General features: G+C 51.2%; 1 protein-coding gene across 15 annotated transcripts in view; it reads right to left on the reverse strand.

The window, feature by feature from the left end:
- Positions 1 to 22,967, reverse strand: part of MAPT (microtubule associated protein tau) — a 99,769-nt gene extending 76,802 nt beyond the window's left edge. For all 15 annotated transcript variants that reach the window (XM_033438986.2, XM_033438984.2, XM_049701427.1 and 12 more), the window contains exon 1: positions 22,811 to 22,967. The gene's annotated coding sequence lies outside the window, so the exon portion shown is untranslated. The remainder of the gene's footprint in view (positions 1 to 22,810) is intronic.
- Between the last annotated feature and the right edge of the window lie 447 nt (positions 22,968 to 23,414).

Genomic DNA, 23,414 nt, shown 5'->3' on the forward strand with positions numbered 1-23,414 from the left:
GCACAGATGGAGACAGGGGGTGACCCCCAAGGGGAGAACGTGTCACAAATCACCTTCCACAGTGGAAACCGGCGGGGGGGGGGGGCTGGAGAAATCCCAGCCTCCCAAGGCCTCCCATTCCTCCTGGCCCACTGCAGACACTCGAGACACGGCTGCTCCATGAATAAACAAATCCACAAACATGTATTTCTGCATTCCCATCACATGTCCAACACAAGATACAAAGAAAAGAAAATAGCGAGAGTTCATGGGGTGAACCGTGACAGCAGGCACACAGGAGTCAAAAGAAAATCCACCCCATGGGCAATACGGCAGGTTTTCTTAGGAGAGTCTGACCTCCTCTTAGGCTGATCATTTACAGACTTCCCACCCCCACAAGACAAGCCCCGATCTAATTCAGCTCCCAAATCCAAGCAGCTATGAAGAGGCAGGAGGGAAGAGGCAGGGGTGAATTAAGTACCACTCCCCCAGCACCGCCCAGGAAAGGGCAGGGACGTTACCTAAGGAAGCAGCGGGGGTCTCTCGCAGCTGCTTCTCGGCCAGGAGCCGGCTGACAGAGTGGCTACAGAGATGAAAGGCAGTTTCCCGGCCCAGCGGTTTGTCGCGGACGTGCTGTCACTCCATCGGGACGGCTTTCCGTAAGCGACTCCTGGCTGTCTACATGGGCAGGAGCAACCCATATTGGGTGAGATGGGCTGAGCAGGGCCTGCAGGGGGGCTATGGGCACACACAGGTGCACAAGTGTGATGGAATTGACGTGCTGTGCCCCCAGGGGCTGCATGGCCAGGGAGGCTGGGCGTGACATCACAGTCACCCTGGGAGAAAAGCCAGGTCTGTGACGTCATGGAGTTCTGAGGCCTTTCTTCTCCTACTTTGCGCACTGTTTGGCCTTGTTTACCTTCAAAGAGGAAGTGATGGAAGAACAGGCAAAGAAGAGTGGTGTGGGGGAGGCTGGGAAGCCAGCCCATCGCTCTCCAATAGCACCCCTCTACTCCCTCGGCCCTGAATGGTGATGCACTGAGCAAAGGAGCCTTCAGAGGCCCAGGTGACTTGCACTCATGAGCTCTACACCTGCATCTGAAGCGGGCTTTGGAGAGTCCAGACTTGGAGCCCCTGATGGGATGGTGAGGACGCTATATCCTGGTTTCACCATCTTGGACGAGGGGCTGCTTTCTCTCCTCTTCGTGTAGGCCTGCCAGGCCTGTCTCACAGCTGTGAAGCAGAACTAGGGCTGGATCCCAAGGGAGAGCGGGCTTGGGTGTGAAGTGCAAAATAAAGGGCTTGTGAAATCCACAGAGACTGTACTTAAGGATCTTTTAAATCTAAACCCTTAGCTAGTACTTGCTACACGCAAGGCTCTTTTCTATGCACTTTACAAATCTTAATTCATTTAATTCTCTTCCCAGCGCTATGAGGTAGGTATTATCATTATTCCAATTTTATATGTGAGGAAACTCAGGCAGAGAGGCTGAATGACCTGGCCAAGTTTACACCACCAGGACACAGCAGTGCTGGGATTTGAGTCCAGGCCACCTGGCTCCACAGTGTGTGCAAAGATCAGGGTCTCATGCAACATGATACAGGCTGAGTCAATAATAGCTGCAGTCCCATCATGTGCTGCAGAGTGAGGAAGACGGTTGTAAATGTAAAGACTTTGGTTACCTTTTACGGGAGCAACTCAGAACCACACAGAACCTAAAATGAAGGCTGGCTGGCTCTGGGCATTCACCCAAGTGCCCACAAGTAAACCCAGGATGGCCAGACCATGTCCAGGCTGCCCCTTGCCGGGCATGTCTTGTGCTCTTGAATCAGGAGTAAACTCTATGGGGCTTCTGAGCTAAACCAGCAGTGGAAGGGTTGCTGTTTCCTGATGGTTCCGGGGATCTGCCCTAACCTGGCCTGACTTCCTGGTGGGGATCCAGTCCCAATGTCAGCCCCATCTTTGAACCACACTCCGATCCCATTAGTGAAACACCTGAACCATGATAGAAGGCAACCAATGCTGGAAGAAGGCTTCAGGTAACACCTGTTCTAGGCGTCCTATCTTTTAAGAGTCTGTATATCAAGACGTCTCAACATAATAACATAACACCTTTATCGTACATATAAAACTGACTTATAAAACCACAGTGTGTGTGAGTGTGTGGGTGTATATGTGTGTGTGTACCCTAGCTAGACTCTGAACTCCTCACAGGCCAGGACTGAGTGGTTCCCGAGTAGCCTGGTACCCGGCACATAGCAGACATCCAAACGGACACATTGGACCTTCTCACGTTTTACAGTATAACTTGTCTGGGCACTTTGGCTGGGAATTTTGATAAAACATCCCTTAACCTTAAAAGTTAAAAGATGGCAACCAACAGGCATCAGATGAAAGGAATCCTCAAAGAGCAAACTATTAGGCCTTTGGAATGAGAGTCACAGACCTGCCTAGAGTTGCCATTATATAGAGCCAGAGAGAGGACTCAGGGAGTGTCCATCGGTCAAAAAAACACTTGCTGAGGGTCATGGGCTAGGTGCTTTGAACCTCCCTGAGGAATCTTCTAGTCCCTGCCCCTTACTTCCAGCTGGATGGTACCAGAATACCCCAAAGACACACCAGACCCCTTTTCCCCAAGGTCTCAAAATCCCCACCCCAGGAAGTGCTGTCTGGCTTGAATTCCTCCAGATAGAGTTTAAACCAGACCAAGAGCCCAGGAGTATATCACAGAGTTTAAAGCTGCGAAATCAGTAAGCCACACTTGAAAACAGGGATATTTGAGTGAAGGACAACTTCTGATGTATCTTGAAAAGTTGGAATGATCTGGCTACGATGGGTCCACAAGACACTATCATTGTCTGGAGGCCCCCCCCCCCACGTTGGCATTTGGTGACAGGATGCTTGTCTGGGTTCTTTGCTCCTTGTCCCTTGGTAACAAGTGATTCGTTGTCACCCATTTAACTAAGCAACGCATGAACCCCCTCAGCTTTTCCTCCACGCCTGGTGACCCCAGGCCGGGCCCCAAGCTTCCTCCAGGGCAAGCTGTCCTGATGGGGTCGTGAAGGCAAAGAGGGGCTGCGGCGTTCTGGGCTGAGAGGTGCTCTGACCCACACTGTCTTGCAGGACACACCCCCAAGATGGCTGCCAGGCCACGGGATCTGGGTCTGGAGAAGAGAATTTTTCTGCAAGGGATGTTGATTACCCATTCCGGAAAACTTCCCACAGCCTGCTCTGCAACGGCCCTCACCAGCGAGAAACACTCCAACTTTCTGCCCAAATCTACACGGAGAAGCGCATAAAGGTTTTAGTCCCAATTCTTTTCATGACAAATCCTACTACAAGAACCACTGAAGAGCAATTATCACTAAACTTTCATTTAAAAATCTGGGGAGGGGAGGAAGGAGTACAAATCTTTGCGCTCAGATTTTTCCCACATTCATTTTTATTCCTGATGAACTGTTAATGGCTTGTTCATCATGCTGTATAACAATTGCGCAAAGACGCATACATTTACCACATGCTGGCCTTTCTAAGTTCATTCTGAATTTAATTATCATTAAGTACCCGCAGTGTGCCAGGTGCAAAATGCCAGATGAGGAGTGGGACGTGAGTCGCCAGTCAGCTGTTGCTAGAACCGCTCAGCTCTGCCGCGAGCGCCCCTGCAGAGCCACCCCCGCTGCCTCGGAGACTTCAGACGCGTTCCCCGCGAGTTAGTGGGTGACTGAGGGGGGCGTGTCTGTGGGATTCCCAGGCACTGGGCAGCCACCCCCGGCTTTGCCAGGGTGCTCCAGTCTGGTATCCCTGTGGGACAGGGGAGGGTCCAGGGCCATATCTGAGCCACTGAAAGAGGGCAGGATGATGGAGCCGCCAGGCAGGCAGGAGGTCCACAGCTTGGGGAGAGGAGGCCCCTTGGGGAAGCAATGCTCGGGCTGGAGGGTCCTCCAGGCTGTGCTGCTGAGTGTGGCCCCTGAGAGCTGAGGGACAGTGTGGGAAGGTTACCTAGCCGCTCTGAGCCTCGGTTTCCCCAGGTGAAACAATGGAGGTAGAATCTGCAAACTCAATAGGCGATAGAGTGATGAAAGGAGATGAAGCAGGAGCATGCCAGCCATCACAGTTCTGTTCCCATCGCCACTGCCAACTCCGGCCAGGCAGCTGGTCAACAGCTTCAAGTACCAGACAGGTGACAGGGGAGCAGAGGGTTGGGAGAAAAGCCAAATCCATCCCTCCACATAAAAAAAAAAAAAAAAAAAAAAAAAAGGAACCCGAGGCCTAGGATCTGTACAAAGCAAGTGTGGTGCCCAGCGCATCACAGGGGCACACGGAGCCCAGGAAAACATTCCCGGCTCCTGTGTTCTCTGCCTACAGCTCATCTGGAAGGTTCTTCTGTCTAAGGCAGCCAGGTGCCCAGGCCAGCCCACCAAAGCCTAGTAACACAGCGTGTGTCTGAGATAGACCTTAGGGGCTCTGAGCTGCCGGGCCCATCTTGAGCCCCTTTAAACTCCTCTGAGCTTTAAGCCCCACCTGCCTCCAGTTGAGCCCAGCCGTGGGGGCAGGTGGGGAGGGGGAGGAAAGAAATGTGAACCAGGCAGAGTAATGAGAGCCAGCTCCTGTGACGAGCCCACTGTGTCCCACAAGGTCGTTTGTGGGTGCAGCCATGGGAACTAACGGTAAGCAGGGCTCTCTGCATCAGGTCTGAGGAAACCTCGGGATCCTTCACAGGTAGCGGCAGGTGAGGGGCTGGGATGGGGCCTCTGGCCTCGGCAGGGGTGAGGGTGCCCTGGGAGGAGGGCACCTTTCCTTCCTCCTGTTCTGTGAGTCCTGGCATGCTGGATGTAAGAGGAAACACAATCTACCTGGGAAGAAACATCTCCTGGGGAGGCACCCCTGGGCCAGGTGGAAGGAGGAGTAAAGACTTATAACATCAGAAGGGTGGAAAGTGGAGTAGATGAGATGAATTTTCTCCAAATGTTATTTGTTTCTTTTTTCTTGATTATAAAAGTAATTCATGGTACTTCCCTGGTGGTCCAGTGGGTAAGACTCCACACTCCCAATGCAGGGGGCCCAGGTTCGATCCCAGGTCAGGGAACTAGATCCCGCATGCGTGCTGCAACTAAGAAGTCTGCACGCAACTGAAGATCTCGTGTGCTGCAACTAAGACCCGGCACAGCCTAAATAAATAAATAATTTTTTTTAAAGAAAATAAATAAAATTCATGCTGCTGTCTGAATTTCTGATGAGAATCTGTTCACATATTACTTATGTAATATTAAAAAAATTCCACGCACACACACAAAAGAAATACAGACCTATTGAATTTAAGAAAAAGTGCAAGTGCGGAAAGTAGAAAGTTCTACAACCATTGGTTCTAGAACCATTGGTTCTAGAACCAATGGTTCTACAACCATGTAGAACCATTCAGTTCTACAACCGCCTTCTAAACACTTATCAAAGCAGGAGCATGTTTCCAGGTCGCTACCTATGGGTCCACCGTGATGACTGGTTACCATGGTGGGTGTTCAGTAGCGTAACTAAGGGCCAGTCACTCACTGTGCTCTGTGCTTTACAGACATCACCACGACTCCTTACAGCAGCCCTGAAACAGAGGTGCTACTATTCCCATTTTTCAAATGAGGAACCGGGCTCAGAGAGGTCGAGCTACTTACCCAAGGTCACACAGCTAGGAGAGGTTAGCAGGCTAGCAGGCCAGGTAACAGAGCTTCCGCCCCTCTGGGAAATGAGGGTGAGGCCAGATCAGAGCTTCTCCACCAGGGGTTGTCATGCAACACCTGGGGAGGCTCTCAAAGAACCTTCTTCCAGATGTGCTTATCTTTTTGAAGTGAGCTAGGGCCTGAGCATATATATAAATTTACCTTTAAAAAAGGTAATATGGGGGCTTCCCTAGTGGCACAGTGGTTAAGAATCTGCCTGCCTATGCAGGGGACACGGGTTTGAGCCCTGGTCCAGGAAGATCCCACATGCCACGGAGCAGCTCAGCCCGTGCGCCACAACTGTTGAGCCCACGTGCCACAACTACTGAAGCCCGCGTGCCTAGAGCCCGTGCTCCGCAACAAGAGAAGCCACCGCAATGAGAAGCCCGTGCACTGCAACGAAGAGTAGTCCCTGCTCGCCGCAACTAGAGAAAGCCCGCATACAACAATGAAGACACAACGCAGCCAAAAAAATAAATAAATTTAGTTTTTTTAAAAAAGGTAATATGTACACAAGATAAAAGAGTACAGAATGAAAATGGCGTCTCCTGCCCCCACCCACAATTTCTCCCCCCAGAGGCTGCCATCAAAACCTGATTTTCGCCTTTCCTTCCAGTGTCAGGCTCCACATGCATGACTCATTCCCATGTACGCTCCCGCCTTTTACACAGATGGAAGCACACGATGCCTACCTTGCTCCAGACTTAAGGTATCTGAGGGAGCAGCCAGAGCCGCGACTATGGACCTAGTGCATTTCTCCAGGGACCACAGTTTATTTAACCAGTTCCATACCGACTCTTTCCAGACTTTTGCATAACAGATAATTCCCCAATGAACCTCCATATATAAGCCTTTGCTCGCACAGAAACAGCAAATTCTCAGAGGCAGTGATGCTCTACCAAAGGGCATCTGATCAATCTTCTCTCCAGAAGTGGTGATTTTCCACTCCCACCGACAGCACACCCCGGCCAGCCAAGGGTTACCGCCCCTCCGGATCTTGGCCATCTCACCCACGTAACAGTGGCATCTTACTGTGGTTTTATCAGCAGTCCCTTAATTGTGGGCCAGGTCAAGCATCTTTTTCATGTTTAGTAAACACCCCCCCCCTTTTTTTTTCTCCTGTAAACTACTTGCTTTTCTCTTTTCCGAGGCATGGGAAAGCATCTGGGGGCAATTCTGGGGTGTCCTAGGACCCCCTGCCAGTTCTGGATGACCCAAGGTCCCTTGAAGCTCTAACACCGTGGATTCTGGGAGCATCATTAAAAGCCCGAGGGTCCAGGGACTGTCCAGGTTTCAGAGAGCCCAATGGTAAGCAAGAGAAGCCCTCCGCAGCCCAGCAGGGAAAGCCGCGACTTTCGGCCCCGCCTTGAGCCTGAGTCTGAGCCTCTGAAGATAGATGTCCCCGCCTGGGCGGGGCAGCCCTCTCTGTATGGGAGAACCGGCCAGTTTGTCTTTAACTCGTGTTAGGGTGTGATGCCACGAGACACAATGGAGACATTTTGCATCTACTTCCATTGAGAGCTCCTCCTGGGAATCCAGAGCTAGCTCATTCCTGCAACATCTGCCCCCTCCCTCCATTTCAGGTCTGCCATGAAGTCCTCTCCTTTAGCCACTGGGATTTACCCAGCTGTTCTGCTCGGGCCCCACCATCCAACAGTGAAAGGGTACAAGATTCCCAGGGGCAGCTCAAGTATCAGCAATGCACTGCGGCATCACTCAGGCTCTGCTAATGGCCATTTTTCATGTGATGTAGCTGGAACGGTTTGTAACTTAGCCTAGATGTACCGGATTAACGGCTATCTCCTCCACCCTTACACAGAGCTTCTGTTTTATGGGAAAAGCTCAAAGGACTGCTGAAAAAATAAATCATTAACACCTGTCTATTTGCCCCCCTCTTTTGTCCAGAGGGTAGTTAGTAAAGTTCAAATTGGTTCCGTTGGACTGTGTTTACAAAGACTCCTAGCATAAGGAGGTACACTTCCTGACAGGCTCAACCAGCTTTCTTGCAAATTCAAAAGCCCCTTTCTTTGGTCCTGGGAATTAGGATTGCCACATCAAATACAGGATGCCTAGTTCAGTTTTAATTTCAGATAAACAACAAATAATTTTTTGAGTGTGTGTCCCAAATATTGCATGAGACGTATTTAATTGTATTGGTTTCCCGTGGCTACTGTTAACAAATTATCACAAACTGAGTGGCTTAAAATAAGAGATATTTATTCACTCGTAGGTCTGGAGGCCAGAAGTCCAACCTCAGTGTCACTGGGCTGAAAGCAAGGTGTTGGCAGGGCCATGCTCCCTCCAGAAGCTCTAGGAGAAAATCTTTGCTTTCTTCTTGTAGCTTCTGGCGGCTGCAGGCATGCATATCACTCTCATCTCCGCCTCCATCATTACATCATCTTCTCTCCCATGTTTTTCATCTCTCTCTGTCTGGCTCTTATAAGACACATGTGATTGCATTTAGGACCCAGATAATACAGGAATCTCATTTCAAGATCCTTAATTTAATCATATCTGCAAAGATCCTTTTCCCAAATAAGGTCATATTCTCAGGTTCTGGAGACTACGATCTGATATCTCAGGGTGGGGGGGGCATTATGTAGCCTACTACACTTAAAAAAAAAATTGTTTATCTGAAATCCAAATTTAACTAGGCATCCTGTCTTTTTTTTTTTTTTTTTTTGCGGTACGCGGACCTCTCACTGTTGTGGCCTCTCCTGTTGCGGAGCACAGGCTCCGAATGCGCAGGCTCAGCGGCCATGGCTCACGGGCCCAGCCGCTCCGCGGCATGTGGGATCTTCCCGGACCAGGGCACGAACCCGTGTCCCCTGCATCGGCAGGCGGACTCTCAACCACTGCGCCACCAGGGAAGCCCTCTGTGTCTTAATTTGCTAATTCTGGCAGCCCTACCTGGGCCTGAGCCACTCCTGAAATGGCTGGGATTTAAATGGTTTGCCTGAAAAGAATCTAAAAAAAGAGTGGATATATGCATATGTATAACTGATTCACTTTGCTGAACATCTGCAGCTAACACATTGTAAATCAACTCTACTTCAATAAAATAAATTAAAAAAAAAAATTTTCTTTGTCCCTGTCGGGGCGGGGCGGGGAGGGAAGCAGTGTACAGCAAAGTGATTCAGTTATGCATACACATATATATCTATTCTTTTTCAGATTCTTTTCCATTATGGGTTATTACAAGATATTGAGTAGAGTTCCCTGTGCTGTACGGTAGGTCCTTGTTGGTTACCTATTTTATACATAGCAGTGTATATATGTCAATCCCAATCTCCCAATTTATCCCTCCCGCTCCTAACTCTGCATCCAGGTCTGTGTGCAAAGGGGCCCACAGCCCTCAGCTCCTGCCCGGAACCATGCAGCTAACCAGGTCTGTGCCCAGCGCCAAGTACCACCAGGCACTCCAACTTTCTGTCTGCGGTGTTTTTAAGAATTTTCTTGAAGAAACACTTACTACTCACCCTGAAGGCAATTTATAGGCTGAAATGACCCCTGTGCCCGCCCCCGCCAAAAAACACAAAAAACAAAAATCCCAACAGATCAGAAACTAGGGCAGGATCTCACAGGTGGTATCTTGGCTTTATAGCCAGTGGTTTTTTTGTTTTTAATTTGGGGGAGAAAGTAGGAGGCAAGAACAGGACTGAGACCAGACTCTTGTTTTAGTTAGATGGAAGGGTGGCTATGGGAAGTGTATTTCAACACCATCAAAGTGCCCGGTGAGGTTGCGGCTTTAAGTAACGTAGTATGTGCAACCTCAACCTCATGGCTGTCTGCCCCTCTCTTCCCTGATCCCCGTCACTTTTCCTGGTCCTAGAGCGTGAACTGCAGTGGTGTAGACCTGCGGGATATAAAGTGGACTGCTGAGTAAGGAGGACGGGGCAGTACCCAGGGGGGTCGGTGCTGCAGCTTTGGCCCCAACCCCTCCCTCCCTCCCTCCCCTCCCACTGTAACTCCCTCCCTCCCTCCCCTCCCACTGTAACCCGATGGCCGGGGACTTGCTTCGGCGGCCCAGGGAAACCACTCACGTTGAATTAAATTTCTCCCTGCAGACACTGCCTGGGAACCTGAATGTCATCTTCCCTGAGTCTACACCCCAGGGCTCCTCTGTGGCCACATTTTCCAGGCTTTTGGTCCCATGTACCCCTCCATGGAAGTGTGGCAGGTGTGAACATTTTTCATGCTGGCAGAAAAATGAGCTTCACTATTTGGTAAGTGTAGACGCGCCCACGACACTAAATTTGGTTCTGCCGTCACCGCTGACATGAAGCAGCAGCCCAGTTTAGAGGCTAGCTTTCAGTTTAAAATATTTTCCCCGGGCTCGTATTACATATGACCCGATCACCGAGGCCGGAGGGCACGGCTTCTCCGGTCATGAGCACTAAAGACATGTCCGTTGGCATGAAGGGTGGAACCATGGGGGGGCTCTGAGGGCATGGAGGCAGCAAGACAAGGTCCTGGAGTGAGGCACCATCTGGCTCCCTCCCCAGCTGTGAAATCTCTGAACCTCAGTTTGCTCCTCTGCAAAATGAGGATGGTAATCCCTGCCTCGTAGGGGAGTGAGGGTTAAATGCAGCAATGTTTTTAGGAAAATAAAAGCAACCTGTTACTACCATTATTATCAGCATCTTCATACAGCAAAACTAATATGGACTAACAGTTCAGTTGGTCTGAAGTAAGGCAAAGCAACAGTTATAGAATATATTAAAGGAAATGTGACTTTTGTTATTTTAAGTATATAGAACAATTGAACCACGTACTAGGAGGTGGAGAATGTACTTTACTTAAAAGGGTAAAACTCATTTGACATCAGCCTGTCTGATTTATTAGTATCCAGCTTCATGATTCCAGAGTAATTATTTTGAGCTATGTATGTGCTCAGCTCTGTGACTGGGCAAGCTCTGTGACCCAGGGGAGCAGGAAAGCCACACAAGACACAAGCCTTGCCCTCAGAGAACATACAACCTCTTGCACACACAGAAAGGCAAGAGGTAAAACCATTAAGCGTTAACCTCTGCAGTGCTGATGACTGCTGAGAGATGAAACGTGTAGATCTACGGATCTTGTTGAGTGCAGTAGCTGGAGAAGGCTTTCAGAGGAGATAGAGATTAGGGAAGGTCGGCAGAGGGGAAGGAGGAGGGGACACTCTCAGCAAAGGTACCATGGATGAGCTGGGGCAGAAAGAGCATGCTGTTTATGAAGAAGCCAAGAGGCAGGCTGGCCAGCGGTGGGACCGGACCCGTAGGACTAGACAGGGAGGCCAGGCCGAGGCATGCGGACTTGGGCAGGCAGCGAGAGGTGGGACGTGACTCAGCAAGGGACGGAAAAGGCAATCTTGGACTCATGCTTGGATGGGGCAGGGCAGAGGACAGGGCTACTCTGGGAAGAAGAGTTTGGTAATGGTCTGCAAAATGGACTGGAGGTCAATTTCGGAACCGAACTTGGGAACAATCCATTATTGTTTCCACAGTGATCCAAGGGTGAGGTGATAAGACCTACATTCCTTTTAGTGCTGGTGAGGAAGCACTGGAAAGGGAGGGGCAGGTCCAGGTGACATCTGGGAGGAAGGAAATGATGGCTAAGTCTGTTCCAGGAAAAGCGGGGGGAGCGGGGAGAAGAGTGTAAGACTCCAAGGTTTGCCACATGGGGACTTGAGGATGGCGGGTTCCAGTGACCAAAGCGGGCAGGACCATGGTGGAACAAGGACAGCTTTGGGGAGCGCAGGGTAAACAAAGGTTGATGATGTGGGGACACCAGGTACCCAGGACTGATGCTCAAGGCCAGCCACTCAGTAGAACAGCCGGGCTGTTGTCAGGGTGGGGTGACACACAGCCCCTGAAATACTCCCCACTGTCCCCTTGCATGAGAAACCCTCCATTCCCAGGGCAAAGGCAAACAGACTGCAGCCCAGCCCCAGCTCAATTCAACTTCCAAGTGCAAGCGTTCAATTAATGAGCCTTCACTATGCCTCTTGCTGCCAAACAGCCATCAGAATATTATACCATCAAAGTCAACTCCAGACCTTAATCGCTCTTGACCTAAACGATCCCCTGCACATGCTAAACACAGTGGTGGGAAGAGGCTGCCCCTGGGCATAATTAGAATATGAGATTCTGCACCAAGTCCCTGCTTGATTAGGAGGAAACTGAAACCCCCTGAGAAAACAGAAAGGCTCCCAGGAAATTAGTTCCCTCTGAAGGTCACAGCATAAGCCAAGGAAATCCCACTGGCAGGATGGGCTATCATCTGAGGTCACACTAAAGGAACCCCACCCACTGTCCTGCACCTGGCTATCGGCTTCCCCTCCAAAGAAGGGGCAGATAAGACCAGGACAGGCTGGACTGCGGCCATCTGTCTATCCATCCAGGGCTCAGGCCCAGCTGACTGGGTGCGCACTCCTGGGAAGCAGTGTGCACCGTCTGGCTGGCGCTAAAGGAGAGAGGCAGCAGCAGCGGCTATACTGTTCCAGGCTCAGCCCAAGACAGACTTCAGATCAGGTGCATGACTGTGGCTCCCAGGAGGCCTCCCCCACCCCTGTGGCACTTGTTTTCTGAAAAGCCCAAAGGAATTCTCCTAGATTGTTTCATTTCAGTTCTGTGATTACCCAGTGAGAAGAAAGACCACATTATTGTCCACTTTGAGAAGGAAGATTGAATAATCCCCATTTTACAGATGGAACAATGAAGGTTCAGGAAATCTTTTTTTTTTTTTGGCAGAACCTCACCGCTTGTGGGATCTTAGTTCTCCAAGCAGGGATTGAACCTGGGCCCTTGGCAGTGAAAGTTCGGAGTCCTAACCACTGGTCTACAAGGGAATTCCAGGAAATCTTAATTACTGCCCCAACTGGTAGGTAAACAGGAAGATTGCAATTAAATTCAGGGCTGGGTAAGCCCAAGCAGTGAGTGATAACAGAGGCCCCACAAAATAAGAGGATGGCTAACTTCTGGAATTCAGTCTTGCTGGCAAGATTTATTGTTCAGATCAGGAGATGTTTTAAAAAGATTTTCACTTGGCCCAGATTGTCAACTTATAACATGAATCCTGTCGGTTAAAAAAATTTTTTCCCTGCATTTGCCATGAGACATCAAACATTGGTTCATAATTATTCATAGCACGTTAGTGACACTGAAAGGGATTTATTTCAGTGTATTCAGCCTGTATTAATACTCTGCAGGGAACAGAGTGCAGCCATCACTCACTGCGCTGCTAAGAAAGGAGGGACTTCAGAACTAAAGGGGGAAGAAATGCACCCAGTGGAGAGACACCCAGGAGGCATGTTATCCCCACAAGATTAACCCTGGGGAAAAGATTAAACAGGTTTAAAGAAGGTTCAGGTGAGTCTCTGAATGATCAGTCCTTTATTCAAGCAGGTTTAGGGATGTTCTGCAAAATCCTTCGTTTCTAAGCCAGCCTCATGGCGACAGCAGAGGCAGAAGTCGAACTGCTGTGCCATGGAGTGGGGACAGTGTAGAATTTCCCTGTTCTTAGGAAAAAGACAAGGCAGAAAATGGACGGCAGAAGAGTTAGCGACTCTTCCAAACAGCTATTCCCGGTGATTCTTGGCAAGTGGCAACTTTGAAAGGGACAGGTTTCATACGAATCAAACCATTATTACCAAGTAATACCAATAACCAAACGAATATTACGTTGCCCCAAAGTAGCAGGTTACATGCAACTCTTTTATCTGTATGTAGAACTTTTGCTTGGCTTATCAACATACATTGACTTAAATTCTGATGCACGACCAGTACCAAAGCTGAAAGTTGTTCCAGTTTTCAGCAAACCCAATATAAAAAGCCCAGACATAAAATAAATAAGGTAGTGAATATTCATGTTTAAATATTAAACCAAAGAGACTCTGTAAATTGTAACCTTCTTTTGGGCACTTAAGCCTTTATTTTTTAATTTTTAAAATTTTCATGAGCTCCAATTTGTCTATGTTTTCTTTTGTTGCCTGTGCCTTTGGTATCATATTTAAGAAATCACTGCCACGTGTAATGATTTGAAGCTTTTATCCTGTATTTTCCTCTAAGAGTTTTATAGTGTTTTTTTTTTTTTTTTTTTTGGTTGTGCCACATGGCATGCAGAACTTCCCTGAACAGGGATCAAACGCGTGCCCCCTACACTGGAAGTGTGGAGTCTCAACCACTGGACCACTAGGGGAGTCCTTAAGCCTTTAGATTATTAATTATCCAATAAGCCTCTTTTTGAGATCGTGGGAGAGGGAATGAGGTAAGACAGTGGTTTGGTATCACTGTCCAATCAAGAACAACGGAAAATAAGCACCTCTGAAATGATCTGTAAATCAATGGCACAACTGGATTTGATCCAGGACAATTCTGTTGACACATAATTTAGAATTCTGGTTCTACGTCTGGAGGAAGGGCTGTCCTTTACCCTGGGTGAGGGGCACAGCTCTAGGATTCCATGAATTGGTCCTTTCTGCCACTTCCTTCTTGGCATTAGGCTGTGGCTCATATCACAGGCGATTATGGACCCAGGGGTCTTCTAATATCCTTAATGTCCTGAAGAGGAGGACACAAGGATGAAAGCGCCTCCTGAGATTCTTTGTAGAACTACAAGCTTAGGTCCCAAGACAACATCACGCAGCCTTCCTGGGAAACCAGAAAACTGGGCGATAGGCTGCAAGGAAAACCAGCAGCTGGGACCAGAGATAATTGATGTCCCTCTTCTCTTTGATGCCTGATTTAGCAGTGAAGCAGACAGGACCAAAGGGAGGCCCATGAATGAAACATCATTATCAATGGCTTCAGATTTAATTCTAACTTGCTGATTTAAAAACGGCTTTTTAATTGTTGGATCTTGATCTAAAACTCCTTCACTAAGGGGAGTTAACATGGTAAAGGGAATTTAAATTTATGTTGAGTTTTATGGGGAGAATTTTTCAATGCCCCCTTTAGTTGGGATTCTAGGTGAATGAACTCCAAGTGCTGTGCTAGTCCTGGAAGACAGGCAAGAGGTGCGGGAAAGACGATGCCCATCATTTACTTAACACAAAAGTCTCCACAGCAGGCCCTCTCCTGCCTGACACCACGTAAGGAGCAGAAATGAAGGAGTGTAAATATTCAAGGCTGGGTCCACCAGGCCTGATGTCCACACCCAGGGCCTCCTCCTACCACCGCCAGCCTTCTAGGTCCATCATATTTGTTACAGTAGTCACACAACTTAAATGCAGTGCAAGCTGATGACATGCAAGTGTTACATGTAAGATGAATTCTGAAAATCATTCACTGACTCTAAGAAAATCAAGCTGAATACTTGGAGAGACTTCATAAAGGTGAGTAAATTTTTAACCATCAAATAGGATGTTAAAGACTGTGAAAAAAATAGGAAAACTCTAGAGAGACTCTGCATTCAGATTACACACAGTGTAAGCCCTTGCTCCAACCAGCTGGAAGTCCTAGACAATGCATTATGGGTGTTGCTTAGGCCAAAAAGACAAGGAATTCCAACCAGCTGACCCAAACACCAAAAGAAGGCCTGGGCCCTACAGCAAAAGATGGAGGATATATATATAAAAAATATATATGTATCATTTTTATGATCTTTTAAAAAATATTTTATTTATTTTTTGCTGCATTGGGTCTTAGTTGCAGTAGGCGGGCTTCTCTCCAGTTGTGGAGCACGGGCTCCAGCATGTGGGCTCTGTAGTTGTGGCGCATGGGCTCAGTTGCCCCGCGGCATGCGGGATCTTAGTTCCCCAACCAGGGTTCGAACCTGTGTCCCCCGCATTGGTAGGTGGATTCTTAACCGCTGGACCACCAGGGAAGTCCCTTTGATTTTCTGATTTAATGACTTTTTTAAAGAAACATGTATTATGACTCTCAGTATTCACTCCATGGATAAGAAAGCTTCTTAAACCAGATTTATTAATTCAGATATAACTATGGCTATCGAATGCTTGGCATTCCCTGGATTCAGAGCACGTTGAGTTTGCTTTACTTAACATTTTTTCTTCTTGACTCTCAGCCGCCACCATGAAGCCTACTTCTGAGTTTACCAAGTTCAGCACTGCTTCCTTATCTCATTTGTAGAATCTCTCCTCCATTGTCTTCCATTACTTGTTACTTTCTCAATCTCATCAGTGCTCACTTTTTATTCAATCAGTAAACTAGTAAGATCTCGGAACCGACCTGCTAAGCCAGGTCGCCAGTCCCAGGCTGGTGGGAGGGAGGGTGGTTCAGCTCAGGCTGGCGTGGACAGTACACAGGCTATTCCTGGCATGCAGCAGATTTCAGGAAGGAAGAGGGCAGAAGCAGGGACAACAAATGACAAGTCACTCTGCTTGCCTGTGGCAAGAGTTCTGTTGTGTGCAGTTAAACGTGGGTGTGTGTGATTTTCGGGGGCTCCACTACCACCCAGACAACAGCACCTGCTTCCAGGAAGAACTGCCTACTTCTATCTTGATCCCTACTCAGTGTAACAATGTATCTGTTCCAACTAACTCCATCACCAAGGTCAGTAGTTTGCACATTCATCCAATCACAAAGGTCTGCTCACAGGCTGCTGCCCACGAAGCCATTTAATGAGCAATTATTATGTGCTGAGCCCTGGGCCCTGGCCCTTAGCCCTGGGCTAAGCACTACCTCATTTAAACCCCACAGCAACTGTGAGATAGGTACCCCAAGTTACAAACAATAAAAAAACTCTCCAAGAGGCTAAACAACACAGCTTAGGCCCCGCAGTGAGTAGGGGAACTGGGATTTGCACCCAGGAGTTCTGAGCCGAGGCCCCACTCTCAACCATTAGGCCAAACCTACTGTGTCTACATGCAGGACACTGCCCTGCACTGGGGAACCCGTCCAGGGAAAACCAGCATCTGCCCTCCAGGCATTCACAAACTTTCCTTGAATACCTGAGACACAAAATGCATTTCTTGGGGGTTAATTCTTAGCCTTCCTGATCGAGGCAAGCACAGAAATGTCGACAAAGAAAATACAATTTCAGATAATCCGCCTGGAGGTCATCCAAGCTGGCATTTTGTGGAAGCCGATTCCTACACCTACAGAATGTTTCCTAATCAAAGAATCCCCAAAGCTCAAAAACCACCCCGAGCTGGCCTCACGCTCCCTCCCCACCCTCAGGTGGGGGCCATCTGTGCAAGACAGGAACCTGGCAGAGATGGCAGGAGCATGGCACCTGAGGCAAGGAAAGAGGTCTTGGACAGCAACCCCTTTGGCAAGGGAACAGAAGTGAGTCCGGTGTGTGCGGTGTGTGTCCGATCGCCCACACAGGCGCTTGTGGGAAGCAGCAGAATCGTAGCTGGGTGGAGTGGCAGTGAGTCCTGTGGGTGGAGGATTCCAGGCTGTCCCTCTACACCACAGTATAACGGAATATTTACTGCAGAGCCTGGGCCCCAGGAAGTGAGAAAAGCTCCCAGGCCCACCTGTGCCAAGGGAGACTGAGATTCTGGCTTGAGGTCCTTCCTATGCCCGCCCAACTCCTCTCACCCACAGGCTCCGAGCTGGGTCCCAGTGGCAGTTACCAAAGCTTCAGCCTCTGAGGTGCAGAACCTAAGATGGAGATCTAATGTCCCTAAAACTTCAGTGATTTGATCTTGAGTCTATGTCATGATCCCCCGATCTTGATTTCCAGGCTTCTTTAAGACAGTCAGACCGGGCTGCTCCTTTGTGTGACAGAGCAGTCCTGAAATCCTGGATTTGGGGGAAGAGGTTTAAGGTCCCCAGGATATCTTCCCTGTTTTATAAACAGAGGCACAGAGGTTGAGTAAAATCTCTTGTTCCACGTGTCAAGGCCGAAATTCCGAGCTTTAGGCTGTGCTCCAATCACAGACTCTTAGAAAAGTTCACATGCGCGTCAGTGGTTTTGGAATTAGTATATTCCACTGGGTCAATGTTATAGATGGCGCTGTGGTTCCCGCTAGCCCACAAAGGCCTATTGAGCCCACATGTAGCTGAGAAGGGGCAGGGGCTCCTGTCAGACACCCAGCTCCACCACTCACTGGCTGTGTGACCTTTAGTGAGTTACTAAACCTCTCTGTATTTCAGTTTCCCCATACGTAATACGGAGATAATACAAACTGCTACTTAAAGGGGTTGTTGTGAGGATCGAATGAGATCATCTCTGGGGAACACTTAGAACAGTGCCTCCAAGAAGATACTCAACGAATGTAAGATGCCACTAAGATGATGGTGCCAGGGTAACAATGTTTCTATAGCAGGGCTTCTCAACCCTGGCACTTGTGACATTTGGGGCCAGATCATTCAGGCACCCTGGGCCTTGTAGGATGTTCAGCAGCGTCCCTGGCCTCTTTCCACTAGATGCCAGTAGCACCCCTGCCCAGTTGTGAAAACAAAACAAAAAATGTCTCTAGACATTAAAGTGGCCCCAGGGCTTGAGAACCACTGTTTTACAGGAAACCAGCTGAGAGTCCCAGCTGGAACATCGGATTCCTCTCCCTGCTGTAGCCCAGATGGTGAGGCTGGGGTTTTCCCTTCCTCTCACCTGCTGAGGTGGCCCTCCCATGCCAGCTCCAAGTCACTAGTGGAAGCATCTAGGCTGGCAAGTTAGGAATGGTCGGGCAGGTGGGTGTTTCTGGGGATGTGGAGGGGTTGGGGGGTCCTCTAAGTGGGATGATGAGAAGTGGGAGGAAGAAGAAGGAGCAGAGGCAAAGGGGGTTTCCCACCTCCATCCCTCTGACCTCCTGCAGGAACAGCACCTGCAGGGCTAAAGGTCGCAGGGCAGGGTCCTCCTCCCCCTGGGGGTGGAGTGTGGTCTCTCCCCTTTCCACTCTGCTGGCCAATGAGGGTGAGGTGAGCAGTGGGGACCAGGCTGTGGGGCCATAAGCAGCAGGAAGGGAGAAGGCAGGGAAGCAGTGGGGGAGGGGAGGGCATGGAGGTGCACCAAGGGGTACAGGCAGCTTTTGGGTGTCATTTTGACACAGAGCAGGGGACAAACTGGACTGGATTTGTCCCCAAAACTTCTTGATGCCATGACCTTGAATAAAGCCCTCCTCCCATTCTGCTTTCTTTTCACCACCTTTTTTAACCTGCATTTTCCCGTTTTATCCATTTATTTGTTAAATGAGCAGGGCCCAAAGACCTATTGTATGTCTAGCACTGTACTAAGCCCCTAAGGGTGCTTTTATTTATGAGTGAGTCTTGATTTCAAGGTGAGAGGAAGGAAGGCAGTAATTAACTAAACAGAAGGCACAATCTAATTGAAAACTAACATATGTTCATGTACACAGCTGTGGAGCCACCCAAATCATATACACACATTTATATACATAAATGCCGAGAGAAGGGAGAATAAAACAATTCCTTAACATTTTCAACCAATGGGCTTCATGAATTGATGTTAAAAGGGCAGAAGGAAAACTCAGCCTAAACAAAGGGCACCCCAATCCTACCACATCTCCAGGCTGCCACAGCTCTCAAAGGGCATGTGGGTCAAAGGGCATGTTCCACAGAAAGAGGACACTTTCCCAACTGGAATAAATCTGACCCTTCTTGAATCAAACTGATTGTAAGTTTTCCTCTTGTAATTTGTGGGAATAACCCTTTTCTTTTGTTCCTGTTGGGGGATCTGTGCCTGATATTAGAAATCACTCAAAGATGGGCGTGTGCAGAGGTCGGACAGACACAGACTGTCATTCACCCAAAACCAGCATAACCAACAAACACCTCCCGCAAATTGTCCAACGTTGAACGCCAAGAGCCAAGCTAGGTTACTGCAGTAAACACAAGCTGTTACAGAAGCAAATGTTGGTCAAGAAATTGATTAGCTTCAAGAGCCACTCTGAAGCGGGCTCTGGGAGAAGCATGTTATTAATTTATTTAGGGGAAGGTCTGGAGATGGAGGAATGGATAAGCAATTCTTATGTGGTAAACATAAGCAGCATCATAAAACACAAAAAATACCTTAATTAATTATGGTAGGAAAGGCATTCATTTCTCTTTCTGTCGTAGGATCGGTCAGTTGGAGGGACGGGGATCAGATAAAACTCAAAGCTGTCCTGTTGAGCCTGAGCGCGCGGTGGCCCAGAGGAGCAGGCGGGCATTCGCTGTCCCAGGTCCCACCATCCATCCCAACCCGGACCAGCCGGAGACTCGCGCATGGAGTTATGGGTCCGGACCGCCTGACGCCAAGCGGGGTCTCCCGGGACTTAAAACAGCCCCCACCTGCTGGAGATTCGGTGACAGGAGTCGATGGGAAACCCAGGAAACCCAGGCGCGGCGGCTGGCCCCAGCTTCAGCGTCGGAGCGTAGGCGCAAACGGGGCATCTCTCGCGTTCCCGGGTAGGAAGCCGTGTAATTAAAGCGCGCCCAGAGCCAGGGATGGAATTTCCCGATACGCGTACGAAGGACCGTCCCCAGGCCCCCGGGATTCCTCCGTTAACAGCCCCCCAACCCCGGCCTTGCCGACCAGAAAGCCCTTACCAAACCGCCAACACATTTCCAAAGAGTAAAATCGCGGATGCCGTACTGCGCTTTGTTCCCGGCACTGAGCTAAACGCGCTTGCCTCTGCCTCCCTCCTTTTCCCCCAACCGACAGGAGATGACCTCTCTGCCCCCGGTCCATCCCGAGCAGCGGCGGCCGCGGGCTCCCCGTTCCCAGGGCCGCTCTAAGACCCTCGCTCTCTCTGGTACCAGAATCTCCTGTCCAGCTCTATTGTGGGGAGGGGCGGGGAAGATGCTCGAATTGATCCTTGAACCTCTCCCACCCACCCGTGCCGAGCCCAGCTCTGCAGGGAGGCTCTGATCCTGAAGCCAAGAGAAGGTTCGGCTTGGCCCCGGGCAGCCTCTCAACGCCCCGCCGAGTCATTCCCGAATATTCAGATCAACCTGCGCGGCTCGAGAGGACGATTTGGCCCCTAAAATGCTCATCCCTCTCAGAACTGCGCCCCCGCACCAGTTTCCAGCGATAGAATTAACCAGAAAGCCGGCCAGGCTCCGGCTAATGGAAGGAGGGCGAGGCTCGGATTTGTTCGCCGGGGTCCGTACCCGCCTCTCTAGCCCTCCCTCCCCACCCCCGCCTCCTGGTTTCAAGGCGGCGGCGAACTCGGGATCTTAAGTGAAAATCCCGCACAGTTCTAAAATAATATTCGGCTATAATAATAAAAACACATGAGAGATGCCTATCTGGGTGGCTGCGGCCGCCGGAGTCCAATTAGAAACAGGCACGGGTTCAGGGTTGGGGGTGCGGGTCTCCCTCCAGCGTCCTCCAGGAGCCAGAAGGGGCGGCCCTGCTTGTCCCAGGGTTCTCCATCTCTGCTGGGAAGGGGCGGGGCACGCCCCAAGAGCCCGGGGAGCGTGTGGTCTCCATGACAACCTCCCCTCGGCGCCCCCCATTTCAGTCCTCCCGATAAAAATGGGTGTGGCCCGCAGCACCCGAGGAAACCTCACGGCCCCTCCTCACAATCTCCTGCCTGGCGAAGCAACAGGGCTTGAAGCGAAGCGGGGCCCCGCCTGCGAGCTCCCACCGGGAGTCACTGGTGCTGCTTGGTGGGCAGCCTAGTGGGGCATGGCCCCCGGGACGTTCCGGGTGTGGGGAGGGGCATCGATCCTTCGCGGCGACCCGCAAGGCGCGCGGAGACCTCGAACCCCACCCCTTCAGCCCCGCGGATGCTTTCTGGCGCGTGGCCCGGCTCTGGGAGGGGGCTGCGCGGGGTGACGCCCTTTCCATGCGTGCCCCGAGGCTAACTCGAGTTCCTCGACCCCAGCGAGCTCTGAGAGCTAACAAAGGGCTCGGAAATGAGGGGCAAAAAGCGGGAGGAGGGGTGGGAACCTTGGTTAAACACCCTCGTAGAATAAAAGCCAAAAACCAGTGCTGGCAACGCAGATCACGTAGCCCTACAAACAAAGCATCGGGCCCCCGAGGAAGATTCCGGGTGAACGACCCCGGTGCTCAAGACCGCAGCAGCAAAATGCCAAGACTTCAGCGCTAATTGCGCTCCCCCCTTTAATGACAGTCCCCGCCCTGTCCTCCTAAGCCCAGCCACCCGGCTTGGCATGGTACTGTAAAGACGTGACACACCGCAAAAAGATGGCACCTCGCGTTCGGAGGGGAAAAAAGCAGGGGTGTAAGTGGGAGGAGGCAAAGCCTTCCCTCCCCCTCCTCGCCCACCCTGGTCCACACCCACTGCCGCAGTGAGGGGCGAGCACTGCGCGCCAGCCCCTCGCCTCCGGCAGGGAGCGCACAAGCCGGACGCCCGGCGCGGAGCGCAGAGAATGGGGCCTGCCCCGAAATGCACCTGCAGCCCTTGAGCGGGTTGGTGCCGGGCTGCGGCTGTGCGCGCCCTCGAGCCGGGATCGGCAGCTGCCGAATCCTTCCACATCGCAAGGCCAGGTGACCCCTGCCTTTTCGAGCCTCCACCTTGGGATCCGCGCGCTGTCTTCTCTCGGGCACGGCGCTGCTTGCGTCTCGGTGCCAGGAGCGCGCAGGGGGAAGGGCGACTAAAGTGACAGCGCCGAGACCCCTCCCCATTTCTCCGATTCCACTCCCAGCCCTCAAATGTCCCCAGCGGGTTTCTGAAGGAGGAAATCGAGGAGAGGGTGGGCCACCGCCTTAAACCAAGGGCAGCGAAAGCCCCACTGGAATCGCTGCCGGGGAGGGGCTGGCAGGCAGTCATCTTTTCTAGAACCCGATCAATACCTTCCTTAGAGCTGATGGCAAACCGAGGCAGAGAAATTGGATTACAGGTACGGTTTCGGGGGTCGTCACCGGACTCCCCTCCACCCCCCGACACACACACAGTCATACGCCCATTGCGGCAAAAGGCGGTGTTCGAGAGTGCATAGCAGCCCCCTCCCCCAGATCACCGCCATCCGCGCCCCACCCTGTGGGCACAACATCTGACGGGTCCGCGAGAAGCGGGTCGTGTAGACAACCCCCCCCTCAGGACACACACACGAGCGCGCGCGCGCGCGCGTGCATCCCTTGCATGGGTCCCTTTCCAAGTCGCCCCAATCCAGGCGCCGGAGCGCTGAGGGCGCAAGGAGGGGCCGCCGCCTTTGCCCCCGACCAATGCCCACCTCATGAAACCCATCTCTGAGGCGAGGGGAGGCGGCATGGGGTTGCAGGAGGGAGGACGGAGAGGCAAATTTCGGAGCCTCGCACTTACCTGATAGTCGACAGAGGGCGAGGACAGTAGAGGGAAGCAGAGGAGAAAGTGGCTGTGGTGTCGGTGGCAGAAGGTGGGCGGCGGCGGCGGCGCTGCTGCTGGTGTCTGAGCTGGTGGGTGGTGGAGACTGCGAGCGCGCGCACGAGCGAAGAGGGCGCGCTCCCGAGACCGGCGGGCAGCGCAGGCGCGAGCAGCGGGAGCACGAGCCTCCCGAGGGGAGGGGCGGGCCGTAAGGCCTCCGCGGGCGTGTTCTCCTCCGGCCACCAGTAGGCGCGCGCGAGAGCTCCAAAGATCGGCCCATCCTAGCCTCTCGGCTCTCTCCTCTCTGAGCTTCCCTTCCCGGGTCTCGCCTCCCTCCCACGACTTGGGCCGCGGCGCTGACCGCAATGCGCATGCGCACTCTGGCCCTTCTCCTGCTAGGGGAGCCTTTGTCTTGTCTGAGGGGTCTCCTCCCTTGGGAGGGAGGCTTGGATGCTCTCTGGGTCGAGAAGAGGCTGGGTGCTCCGCCCCCAGGTCCGCTGCCCCTTTTTTTCCCTGTCGTCCTGGGGTGATGTCCTGTCTGGGAGAGGTTCTGGGCGGGTTTCCACATGGCCAGCCCTCCAGT

This window comes from Orcinus orca, chromosome 19 (genome assembly GCF_937001465.1).
Source record: "Orcinus orca chromosome 19, mOrcOrc1.1, whole genome shotgun sequence".
Lineage (NCBI taxonomy): Eukaryota > Metazoa > Chordata > Mammalia > Artiodactyla > Delphinidae > Orcinus > Orcinus orca.